Below are 12,604 nucleotides of genomic sequence, written 5' to 3'. Positions count from 1 at the left end.
GAATCATGAAAGAACATTTTTGGGTTTAGCATCCCTTTAAGGGAAAAAAAAATCTTACAGCACATTAAAGGGTTATATATATAGGATAGATCAGCAATTAAAGGGCCACTAAACCCAAAAAAATTCTTTCATGATTCAGTTAGACAATACAATTTTAAACAACATTCAAATTTACTTCTATTATCTAATTTGTTTTATTTTTTAGATATCCTTTGTTGAAGAAATAGCAATGCATATGGGTGAGCCAATCACATTTTGCATCTATGTGCACGCACCAATCAGCAGCTACTGAGCCTATCTAGATATGCTTTTCAGCAAAGAATATCAAGAGAATGAAACAAATTAGATAATAGAAGTAAATTAGTTGTTTAAAATTGCACACTCTTTCTAATTAATGAAAGAAAAAATTGGGGTTTCATGTCCCTTTAAGCACTGCATTGCAAAAGATCTCTGTATCAAATCCATTTAACACTTAGATTTTGTTAGCAAAATTACACTTGTTTTGCAGTGCAGAGATCTACAATTTACTGCCCTCTTTTGCTGTGGCCAGTTATGGACAAATATAAATGAACTCCTGCAAATTTAAAAATAATTCACTTTGTGCAATGTTGCCAGGTTGGCATTTTGAAGTTTGAGTGATGCAGTTTAATCCCTCTGGGGACTGTGTAAAGAGATTTTTTGTTAGTAAATTACAAGTAAAGTGGGTTTAAATAGTAAAGTAATAGCAACATTTTGTAATAAACATTTTATGTAGAATTTAATTTTAAATGTATTATCTCTTTAAAGGGACACTGAACCCAATTTTTTTCTTTCGTGATTCAGATAGAGCATGAAATTTTAAGCAACTTTCGAATATACTCCTATTATCAAATTATCTTTATTCTCTTGGTATCTTGATTTGAAATGTAAGAATGTAAGTTTAGGTGCCGGCCCATTTTTGGTGAACAACTTGGGTTGTCCTTGCTGATTAGTGGATAAATTAATCCACCAATAAAAAAGTGCTGTCCAGAGTTCTGAAGCAAGAAAAAAATCTTAGATGCCTTCTTTTTCAAATAAAGATAGCAAGAGAACGAAGAAAATTGATAATAGGAGTAAATTAGAAAGTTGCTTAAAATTGCATGCTCTATCTGAATCACGGAAGACAAATAATTGGATTCAGTGTCCCTTTAAAGGTCCATTTGAATCAACCTTTACAACACACTGGGCATAAAATAGGATACATTATATAAGGGTTGAAATTTCCTGGACAAGTAAGAAATTGCAGAGGATGAGTAAAACATTTGACTATTTCCTACCTTTAAAGGGACAATCTTCTCCAGAATGTTTATTGTTTACCCATTCCCCAGTTTTGCATAACCAACACGTTTATAGTAATATACTTTTTACCTCTGTGATTACCTTGCATCTAAGCCTCTGCTGACTTGTATTTTAGCCAATCAGTGCTGACTCCTAGGTAAATCCACAGGAGTGACCACAATATTATCTATATGGCACACATCAACCTGCACTGCTCTAGCTATTAAAAAAACTTTCCAAATGCACTGAGAAAAGAGGAGGCCTTCAATGGCTTAGAAATTAGCATATGAGCCTACCCAGGTTTAGCTTTCTACAAGGAATACCAAGAGAACAAAGCAAATTTGATAATAAAAGTACATTGGAAAGTTATTTGAAAGTACATGCCCTATATGAATCATGAGAGTTTAATTTTTACTAGACTGTCCCTTTAACATTTTCCTCTGAGTTAGTAACTTTTAACCCCTGTCTAGTAATCTATAGAGATACTTTTCCACTATATATATATATATATACACTCACACATAAGCATAGACATATATATTTACAATTTGCTGCCATTGCTGCGCGACTTACCCCCTTCGCTGCGTGAGGTTCTCATGCCGTGTCTCACAGCATGAGATTGAGGCTCCCATTTGAGCCTATGGAAGTGAGCTCTTGTGAGCGCAATGCTTTCCAGCAATGCTTATGCAAGCTCACGTTCGCATTGCTGTCAATTTACATTAACGTGCACTGGTATTACTCAGTGGAGCGCAAATATCCCTTTCACGAAAGCGCTATTTAGGGCTCCACTTGTAATCTTACTGTAAAAATTAGTTTGCATACAGATTATTTGAACTATTACAAAACATAATCCAACCCATTGTTATGTTTAGGTAACGCACCTTATATGTTGAGTAAACATGTATTTAAAATATACCACACAGCTGAGATTTGTATTCACTGGTGATATGCTTGGAATGTTTTATAGGCAGCAAGCCCTAGAGTTTACTATGGAATGCATAACGCCGCTCATCTGTACAGCAAGGGCCAGTCTACTTTTTAGAACATTTCACCCGGCGACAGCTTTGTGAGACTGGCGAGACAGAAATGAACAGTTCATGGCAGACCTGGCAACCTTTTGATCGTCGGACATGTGTGTTCAACCCCTGCAAAGAGGATACGTTTTCACTATAATATTTTCAGTATAATGGCCCTTTCATTTATTTTAGAAGGTTACATTTCTTTGTGCTACCCAGAAGAAGTGTTAACTAAAACCCAGCTTGTCCATATTGACAAGATTAAATAATACATTTTGACTTATGGATGAGGCAGGAAAGCCAGTGGGTCTTTTAAATTCTTGAGCGTGTCAAGCATGTAACAGTTATGTGCTGCATTAGAACAGTTGATCATCTCCCTCTGCAGTTTGAGGATGTAATCAGCAGTTTTATTCTGATAGTGAAAGTCTGTCAGATTATCCCCCGAGGATGTCTCATTTTCTCACTCTAAATAACCCTCCATCACATTTATGCATGGTGGGAAACCAAACATGTTCTATGTATATCATTTGTATCTTCTTATAGCTCCTATATTGCTTATGATTTGATGTAACAAACTTTTAACAGTAGGATTAAAGGGACAGTAAAGTCAAAATTAAAGTTTATGCTTAAGATAGAACATCCAGTTTTAAACAACTTTTCAATTTACTTCCATTATCAAATTTGCTTTGTTCTATTAGTTTCCTTTGTTGAAGATTAAACTTTGGTAGCTTCATATGGGCTCAGGAGCGTGCACACGTCTTTAGTACTCTATGGCAGCTGTGTTTGCAACAATTTATAACAGTTACATACAATGTTGGAAAACACTTCTGCCATAGAGTACTAAAGACGTGTGCACACTCCTGACCCCATATGAACCTACCGAAGTTTAATCTTCAACAAAGGAAACTAAAAGAACAAAGCAAATTTTATAAGAGCAGTAAATTAGAAAGTTGTTTAAAATTGCAAACTGTATCTAAATCATGAATCTTTAATTTTGACTTTATGGTCTCTTCACGGTTTTCGGTGATCTAGTGAGTTTAGGGTGTTTTGTGCTTCTGCACCCCCAACAACGCCTTTATTCTACGTCTTTGGTTTGTCTGCAGAGCCCTTATAGGAGACAAACATATTAGAAGATCAAGTTGACAGGGTTGTTCCTCCATGGCTCTGGGAAAAATGTGTATGCTCAATAGCAGCATAAGTAAGCAGCATGTGAGTGTATCTGATGCCACAAATTATAAAGCATTATGCTTTATTTATTCTAAAATCATGAATTAACCCCTTAGTGACCGGACCATTTTTCAATTTTCTTACCCTTAAGGACCAGGGCTATTTTTAAATTTCTGCTGTGTTTGTGTTTAGCTGTAATTTTCCTCTTACTCATTTACTGTACCCACACATATTATATACCGTTTTTCTCGCCATTAAATTGACTTTCCAAATATACCATTATTTTTATCATATCTTATAATTTACTATAAAAAAAATATAAAATATTTTGAAAATATGGAAAAAACACACTTTTTCTAACTTTGACCCCCAAAATCTGTTACACAACTATAACCATCAAAAAACACCCATGCTAAATAGTTTCTAAATTTTGTCCTGAGTTTAGAAATACCCAATGTTTACATGATCTTTGCTTTTTTTTGTAAGTTATAGGGCAATAAATACAAGTAGCACTTGCTATTTTCAAACTATTTTTTCCCCAAAATTAGCAATAGTTACATTGTAACACTGATATCTGCCAGGAATCCCTGAATATCCCTTCACATGTATATATATTTTTTTAGTAGAAAACCCAAAGTATTGATCTAGGCCCATTTTGGTTTATTTCATGCCACCATTTCCCCACCAAATGCGATCAAACAAAAAAAAATTGCTAACTTTTTCACAAACTTTAGGTTTCTCACTGAAATTATTTACAAACAGCTTGTGCAATTATGGCACAAATAGTTGTAAATGCTTCCCTGGGATCCCCTTTGTTCAGAAATAGCAGACATATATGGCTTTGGCATTACTTTTTGGTAATTAGAAGGCCGCCAAATGTCGCAGCGCATCACACTTGTATTATGCCCAGCAGTGAAGGGGTTAATTAGGGTAGCTTGTAGGGAGCTTGTAGGGTTATTTGTAGCTTTAGTGTAGTGTAGCAGACAACCCAAAGTATTGATCTAGGCCCATTTTGGTATATTTCATGCCACCATTTCACCGCCAAATGCAATCAAATAAAAAAAATCATAATTTTTTTTTACTAACTTTAGGTTTCTCACTGAAATTATTTACAAACAGCTTGTGCAATTATGGCATAAATGGTTGTAAATGCTTCTCTGGGATCCCCTTTGTTTAGAAATAGCAGACATATATGGCTTTGGCGTTGCTTTTTGGTAATTAGAAGGCTGCTAAATGCCGCTGCGCACCACACTTGTATTATGCCCAGCAGTGAAGGGGTTAATTAGGTAGCTTGTAGGGAACTTGTAGGGTTAATTTTAGCTTTAGTGTAGATATCAGCCTCCCACCTGACACATCCCACCCCCTGACCCCTTTCAAACAGCTCTCTTCCCTCTCCCATCCCACAATTGTCACCGCCATCTTAAGTACTGGCAGAAAGTCTGCCAGTACTAAAATAAAAGCCTTTTTTTTTTTTAGCATTTTTTTATATATAAATAGTTTCTGCGGTGTAGGTTCCCTCCTAACCCCCTAACCTCCACGATCCCCCCCCCTCCAAACAGCTCTCTTAACCTCCACCCTCTTCCTATGTGTGGCCATCTTAGGTACTGGCAGCTGTCTGCCAGTACCCAGTTTCTAATAAAATTTGCTCATTTTTTATTTTATTTATTTTTTACACCATTTTCCATAGTGTAGTTGCTCCCCTCAACATCCTCCCCCTCCTAGATCCCTTTACCAACAAATATTTACCCCCTCCCTCTCCCTCCTTCCCTTACATACTGTGTGCACTCACTGTACTATATAGCGATCTCTCGCACGCGCACGCCCCAGCCCCCTCGGCGCACTCCCGGAACAGCGGCCGAAACTACTCCAGCAATGGGACGCCCACCCACATCCCTACTATAGCTCCCACCCAGTGTTCCCTCTAAGGCCAGTTTTGTGTGCGGCCCAGCAGTGAAACAGTTAATTAGCTAACCACACCCTGCAATTAGCAAACACTGCACAATGCAGATGGCAAGGTATGGTTCTCTTCTTAACTGTTTCACTGCTGGGCTGCACACAAAACTGTCCTTAGAGGGAACACTGCTCCCACCCATCAATGATTTGCACCATCTCTGGCCGATGCAGAGAGGGCCACAGAGTGGTGGTCAAAAAAAAATTGCAGTGATGCCTCAATATCGAGGCATCACTGCAATACCTTGAAAGCGGCTGGAAGCAATCACAATTGCTTCCACTGCTTGAAACCCCTGAGGACGTACAGGGTACGTACATGGTCATTAAGTAACAGTTTTTGTAGGACATACCCTGTACGTCCTTGGTTGTTAAGGGGTTAAAGTGATATACTTTTCATATGTACAGTATATGTGTATATATCATAGTATAAATAAGGAACTTTTTGTTCCCTAACTGGTAAACTACAGTAATCCTTGTGCTTTTGTTGCAGACATTTCAAGGAATTGAATAATTTCTGAGCTTCATGGAATTCCTTCCACAGGACCCCAAGTTTTCAAAGTTTCCTTAAAGACTGTAATGTTCAGGGATGCAAACAATTATTATTATTATTATAATACTGGACTGGGTAGAGACTTCTGGAGGACAGGAATAATCTCTACTAGCCTGTGAGAAGTCTTTAAGGTGGGAGAGGGAATGGAGAGACGTAGGTCAGAGGATGATCGAACAAGTTGATGATTATTTAGAGATAAGTGAGGAAATATATTTGGAAGTGAAGTTTTTTAGTGCTTTTAATGTTAGGGTTAATATTTTGAATTGTATTCTACATTGTTTGGAAAGCCATTGTAGGGACTGGCAGAGCGAGACAGCTGATATAGATCGCCTACTTATGTGGATGAGTATAGCTGACTCATGATAGATTGGAGGAGGGAGAGGTGGTATTTGGGAAGGCAATTTATGAGTAAGTTGCTGTAGTCAATGCGTGACAAAGTAAGGGAATGAATTAGTATTTTTGTAGTTTTTTGAGTAAGGAAAGGGCAAATTTTGGAAATGTTGTCGAGGTTTGCTTGCATATGTTAATGTGAGTTCAGAGTCAAATGTGTGACACCAAAACTGTGGATCTGGAGAGAGGGGTTGAGAATAGAATATCCAACATTAAAAGGAATGTTAGTTGTGGGGTGTCTAGGAGAAAGATAAGAAAAATCTCAGTTTTAGACAGATTCAGTTGGAGGTTTTGCATCCAAGACATCCAAGAGGAAATTGCAAAGAGACAGTTGGTAATCTGGTTGAGTAAAGAGGTAGCGATATCGGGAGAGGAAAGATATATTTGGGTATCATCAGCATATAAGTGGTTCTATAGCTGTATAGATAGAAAAAAGCAAGGGACAGAGTCTTGTGGTACTCCTACTGAGAGCGTCAAAGGATCAATGTAAGGCAACCTTTATTACCCCAGATCCTCTCTTTCTGTTGTCAGTTCCTTAAACCCCTCTGGCATATAAGCATACAAGCCCAGCTGTCCTTTAGAACAGTGGTCGCCAACCGGTGGTCCGCGAGAAGATGTTGGTGGTCCGTCACACCATCAAGCAGAAATTAATCTCCTCTGATGGTGTCACCCTCTTCGCGCCTTAACTCCCTACAGTGCATGGCTGGACATCAGTGAAAATCGACGGAGGAGGAGTTAAATTACAATCTCTCTACGCACGTTGCGTAGTACTGGGCAACTTGCATAGCTAGATTGTATTTTTAACTCCTTCTGCCCGGCGCGCTGCTCAGAGGAAGATGCTTCCATTCTAAAGCCAGCAGAGGTTGGTATAGTCTTGGCTTGAAATAGTGGAATTAAAGTGTATAAAAAAAGAAAATCTTAAAAAAAAAATGCTCTCTTATATTTCATTTATTTTCTTCCCTTTACCTGTCTCTTTGTAGTAGTTTTCCTAATTCCTTCAGGTGGACTTACATCACAGTTTGTCTTCCTCCACTCCATCTTCTTTTTATATTTTATTAAATAATAAATATTTTTCATTCTAATAATTTTCCCGCTCACAAAGCCATTCTACCTGAATTCCAGTAATTGCCATCCAGCAGATCAGCCATATCCCACCAGTATTATAGTAATTGCCAGTAACATCAGTCGTGGTTAGCTCACATCCATATTAAGAGCTTTCTGATATAAACTTAATTTATGACTCTATTGTGTGTCCATGATCATAAGTAGTTTTGAATAATTCCTAACTGGGGAGGTAACTTGGAAGTCTTGTGGTCCTTTTAAAGATAATTATTCCCCCCCCACACTTTCTGCCTCTATGTTTCCAGTTCAAAAGTTGGCACTCACCCTTCATCTGTCATTTGGAAGTATTCTCTCAGTTCTGTCATCCAGTTAGTTAATTCCAAAAAATAATTCTTAAAAATGTGTAAATATATTCATAATGTAAACTTAGCTATGGTTATACTAGTTATGTACAGTATGTGTGTGTGTGTATATATATATATATATATATATGTGTATATATACTGTATATATATATATATATATATATATATATATATATATATATATATATATATATATATATATATATATATAAAAATATATACATTATAGAGGTTTGTACCTTTTTTAAAAAAATCATGTTAAAGTGAAGGTAAACTTTTCAGTTAATGATGACCGCACTGCTATGATTAATAGTACCTTAATGTAGTCGCCAACTTTGTTTTTAGATTACAGCTATTGTTGGTAAAATATATATATTTTAAATTTTCTAGCGTTTCTCTGCCGACTCCTCCCAAACCTTACTTCCTTGTTCTCCACGTCTAATGTCTAGAGCGGTCCCACCCGCTCTCTATGTCGCTCTAAAGCGGGTTCACGACAGCGCATGCGCCAAACTCTGTGTTATTGTAACTCAAACATAGTATTCAATGAATTACTACATTCATTAAATACTATAATATTGGAGAGAGCAACAGCATTATTGTGTCCGTGTAACCAGCTTTTGCACTTATATTGCGATCGCTGTGGAATGGTGTTCAGCACGCGTTAAGCCCGAATAGCATGGTTTATTGTACATGCTCTTTCATGAGACACTAATACTCTCATCCCTATAGTGTATGCGCGTCTCATGAACGAGCATGTACAATAAACACTGCTATTCGGGCTTAACGCATGCGCTTAATACTCGCGTGACGTTTCAAACAGTGTGCTGAACACCCCGGGGGGAAAACGACCATTGGAGGATTAAAGATGACTCGTCTGTCAATAATTTTGACAAAATGTCGGGCGGAGGAACGGAGGTTATCATAGGCTGTTTAAAAGGTAAAAAACTGCACAAAATAAAAATATTAAAAAAAAAGATGAATTAAACTATGTCTAATTTTAAAATACTCTATACTATGATGTGACCTTGTTCGGTTGACTTTACCTTCACTTTAATTGTCCACAGGATTTAAAATTGTGAGTTTAGTGGTCCCTGAGGTCCAAAAGGTTAGCGACCCCTGCTTTAGATCACCTTCTTGAAAGGTGGTCTAGAAAAGTTTGCAACTCTTGACAAGGCCCTCTGCACCACACTCAGCTGGTGCATAATGTGCCTCTTAAATGCTACAATTGTATATTTTACCTGTGTTTATAGCACTGTGGAATCTGTTGGCATTCTACAACTAAATGATAATAATATTTGTGTACACTTCATATATACACCACCTCACCAAGATCCTTTCTTTGGGTTAATTATTCTGGAACATCTTATCACCCAAACACCATGTGGGGTGGGGGGGGGCTCAGAGTGTATTTGTCAATTACAAGCCTATCACAAAGGTTTTCCTGTTATTTTACACTTCATAAACTTCACCAGCTGATCCAAGCCACCAAGGACTTTTCTGATTCACTGATCTTGAAAACTCATGTTAGCTTCTTTCCTCTGTTTTTTATTTATTTATTATTTTTGATAATGTTAATGTTTTTTGTGCATGTCCGATTCCTACATTGCTAAGCACAAAGCCCTACAATCAATAAAACCCATTGGTGAAACAAATACCTTGCAGAAAAAAACTTGCAACAACATGACAACTAGAAAATAGTGGAATTCACAAATAATTGTAGCTTTTCCTCCTTACATTTGTGGGTTGCAAGTCACTTTCTTTTATAGTCAACAAAGCAGCATCTATTTCAGAACCGTTGGGGCTAAAACGTCTTCAAAACCTTACCAAAACAAAAACCTCTATAAAACAGTACACTGCGAGACATAGCCACAAGATGAGATACTTCACAGGGGACATAACGTGTTTATGAATTCCACATGCTTGGCCTGAGGTGTAAGTAAACAAATCTCCTGCCACACTCACCACAACACCACAGAACGGCAAGTCTGCTTTACCATAACAAACACGTTAATATTTTACAGTTACAAATGTTTACATAAACAAGTTTGCAAATGTGTTTCTGAAGTGTTTTTATTGTATTTGTTCATGTTTGATGTGCAAGATGTCATGTAGCGTCTATAAATCTAGGCCAAAATCTTTTTTCTTTTTAATAAAAAGCTAAAACTTAGCCCAAGTCGCACTTTTAAAGGGACACTGAACCCAAATTTTTTCTTTCCTGATTCAGATAGAGCATGCAATTTTAAGAAACTTTCTAATTTACTCCTATTAGCAATTTTTCTTTGTTCTCTTGCTATATTTATTTGAAAAAGAAGGCATCTAAGCTTTTTTTTGGTTCAGAACTCTGGACCTTACTTTTTTATTGGTGGATGACTTTATCCACCAATCAGCAAGCATAACCCAGGTTGTTCACCAAAAATGGGCTGGCATCTAAACTCACATTCTTGCATTTCAAATAAAGAAAGCAAGAGAATTAAGAAAAGTTGATAATAGGAGTAAATTAGAAAGTTGCTTAAAATTGCATGCTCCATCTGAATCACAAAAGAAAATATTTGGGTTCAGTGTCCCTTTAACTATGAAGCTGGAACACAACTAAAAATGCTAATTATAAAAATAGTCAAATTGATGTAATTTTTTTTAATTGTAGACATGTTTTGATTTGCTATAAATGATTACATGGAAACACATTAGAAAGTCATCACTGAATCAATATGCTGAAATATTTTACTTTCTCATTGAACATGTATATTTTGCTTCTGTGACTATCTGTGATAAATATCCCCTGAAAATCTGTGAAACATACATTTCTTAAAGTTTTCCTTCATATATCCAGATTTTCCTATTATACTGAGTACACTATTTACGTGTCTCTCTTAATTCAAAAGGTAGCTAATCAAATAGATTGGAATGGCTTAGAAAAGGAAGCCAAGCGCATACAAGCCTCATACAGTATTTACATCTAATGCAAGGTTCCACAATTCTGGTCCTCAGGTTCCACTAACATCAGACAAAGGGCTCATTGCACTAAGCAGCGGATGCTGTTTGGAGCCTTTGAGGCTTGCTCATGCAAACTTGCTAGCAGCAATGTAAGAAGCACTGGTCATACAACTGCTGTTGGTAAACAAAAGTAATAATGTTATATATCAATCAATAGAGCTTGTTATGCTGATGTGATCTGCATTGTCGTTTTGCCAAAATATAGTTTATTTTCAAAAATATAATGAATTTTCCAACCTGTCCATGAAGTACCTTTACTCTGCCCTTGTAGAGTTTCCAGGTTTTAGTTCAGTGGTGTGCAAGGCAGGTTGGACCACTCTACACATCACAGAATTGAGAAAAAAACATTTTTAAGAATGTGGAGTGAAGATACTTGATGGACAGCTTAATTGTCACTTTACTGATGCTTGATTACATAACCGTCATTGGAGCGCATGCGTGGTACCGCCAGTCTATCTCCCCATTATAAAAAGCCTGTCAAATGACATCGCTGTTGATTGGTTAAGAGCAATTTGCTAAGAAAAAAACAAACTGTACTAGCGAGGGGAGCCGCAAGAGTATGCATCCTAAACGTGGACATAGCTACATTTTGCAGGTATGTAAGAAAAGAAAAAAATGGGTTCAATTAGACATTCTTAGACATGGTCTTTCAGATCAAACCTTCCTTTAAACCATTGTTTACCATCACTATAACCTCTTCACCACATAAGAGGTGGCAAAGATAAAACACACCATACACATTCATGTCAGGTCAAGCTCTCACGAGAGAGCTGGGGCAGCACTAAGCAAGGCAATTCTTGTGCAAAAGCACGTGCAGGCGTGCACAATGTCCACTGCCTGCTTGTCGCTTAGATGGGCAGCCAAGTTCCAAAGTTGTCAACCTTATCCCACTTGTCACTTAGTACTTTAGATGTTAAGGACATCTAAACTACAGCACAAGTGAAATAATTAGGTAATCAGTAAACAACCTGTTCCCATCCAAGGTAATCCTGGAAATTTGACCAGTTACTGACTCCTGGAGAATGAAACTGAAGAACCCTGATCTATTGGACTGAAATGAGTGCCTGTTTGTACACAAGTAATATGCAAAAGATTAGTTGGCTCTCTGGCTGATAAAGACAACTTCCACAGCTTTATTATCAGACATGAACACGTCTCCATAAACAAAGCACAAGAACATCTGAGCCTATAATATCAAAACTTTATATTGAAAATAATTATCCCTTGTCACCTCATTTGTTCTTGAAATATTTAATGACTCATAAAAAAGCATGTTTAGCAAAAGTAAAAACATAAACATTTCATAAAATACTTATCTGGGGTCAATTTACTATTGTGCGGATGGACATGATACGCTGTATTGTATCATGTCCGCCGCACATCGATAAATGCTGACAGCATACGCTCTTGACATTTATCATTGCACCAGCAGTTCTGGTGAACTGCTGGTGCAATACCGCCCCCTGCAGATTAGCGGCCAATCGTTCGCTAGCAGGGGTTGTCAATCAACCCGATCGTATTTGATCGGGCTGATTGCTGTCCGCCACCTCAGAGGTGGCAGACGAGTTAAGGAGCAGCGGTCATAGGACTGCTGATTCTTAACTTCTGCTTCAGGCGGAACTGAAGCGGAGATAGTCGGAAGCAGCATCCACTGCTTCATAAATCGACCCCTCTATGTCTAAAAATAGTTAGGTATTGACATGCTAATTATGACTGGGCACAGCCAGCTATTTCAGATACAAAAAACTCTCTTGTTTTTATAGCTTTTCTAGAAAGAATAGTGTATTATTCATATTTTTAGAGCAGGTGGTGGG

The sequence above is a fragment of the Bombina bombina genome, chromosome 1 (assembly GCF_027579735.1).
Source record: "Bombina bombina isolate aBomBom1 chromosome 1, aBomBom1.pri, whole genome shotgun sequence".
Taxonomy (NCBI): domain Eukaryota; kingdom Metazoa; phylum Chordata; class Amphibia; order Anura; family Bombinatoridae; genus Bombina; species Bombina bombina.
The sequence above is the reverse complement of the archived record's forward strand: the minus strand, read 5'-3'. Positions refer to the sequence as shown.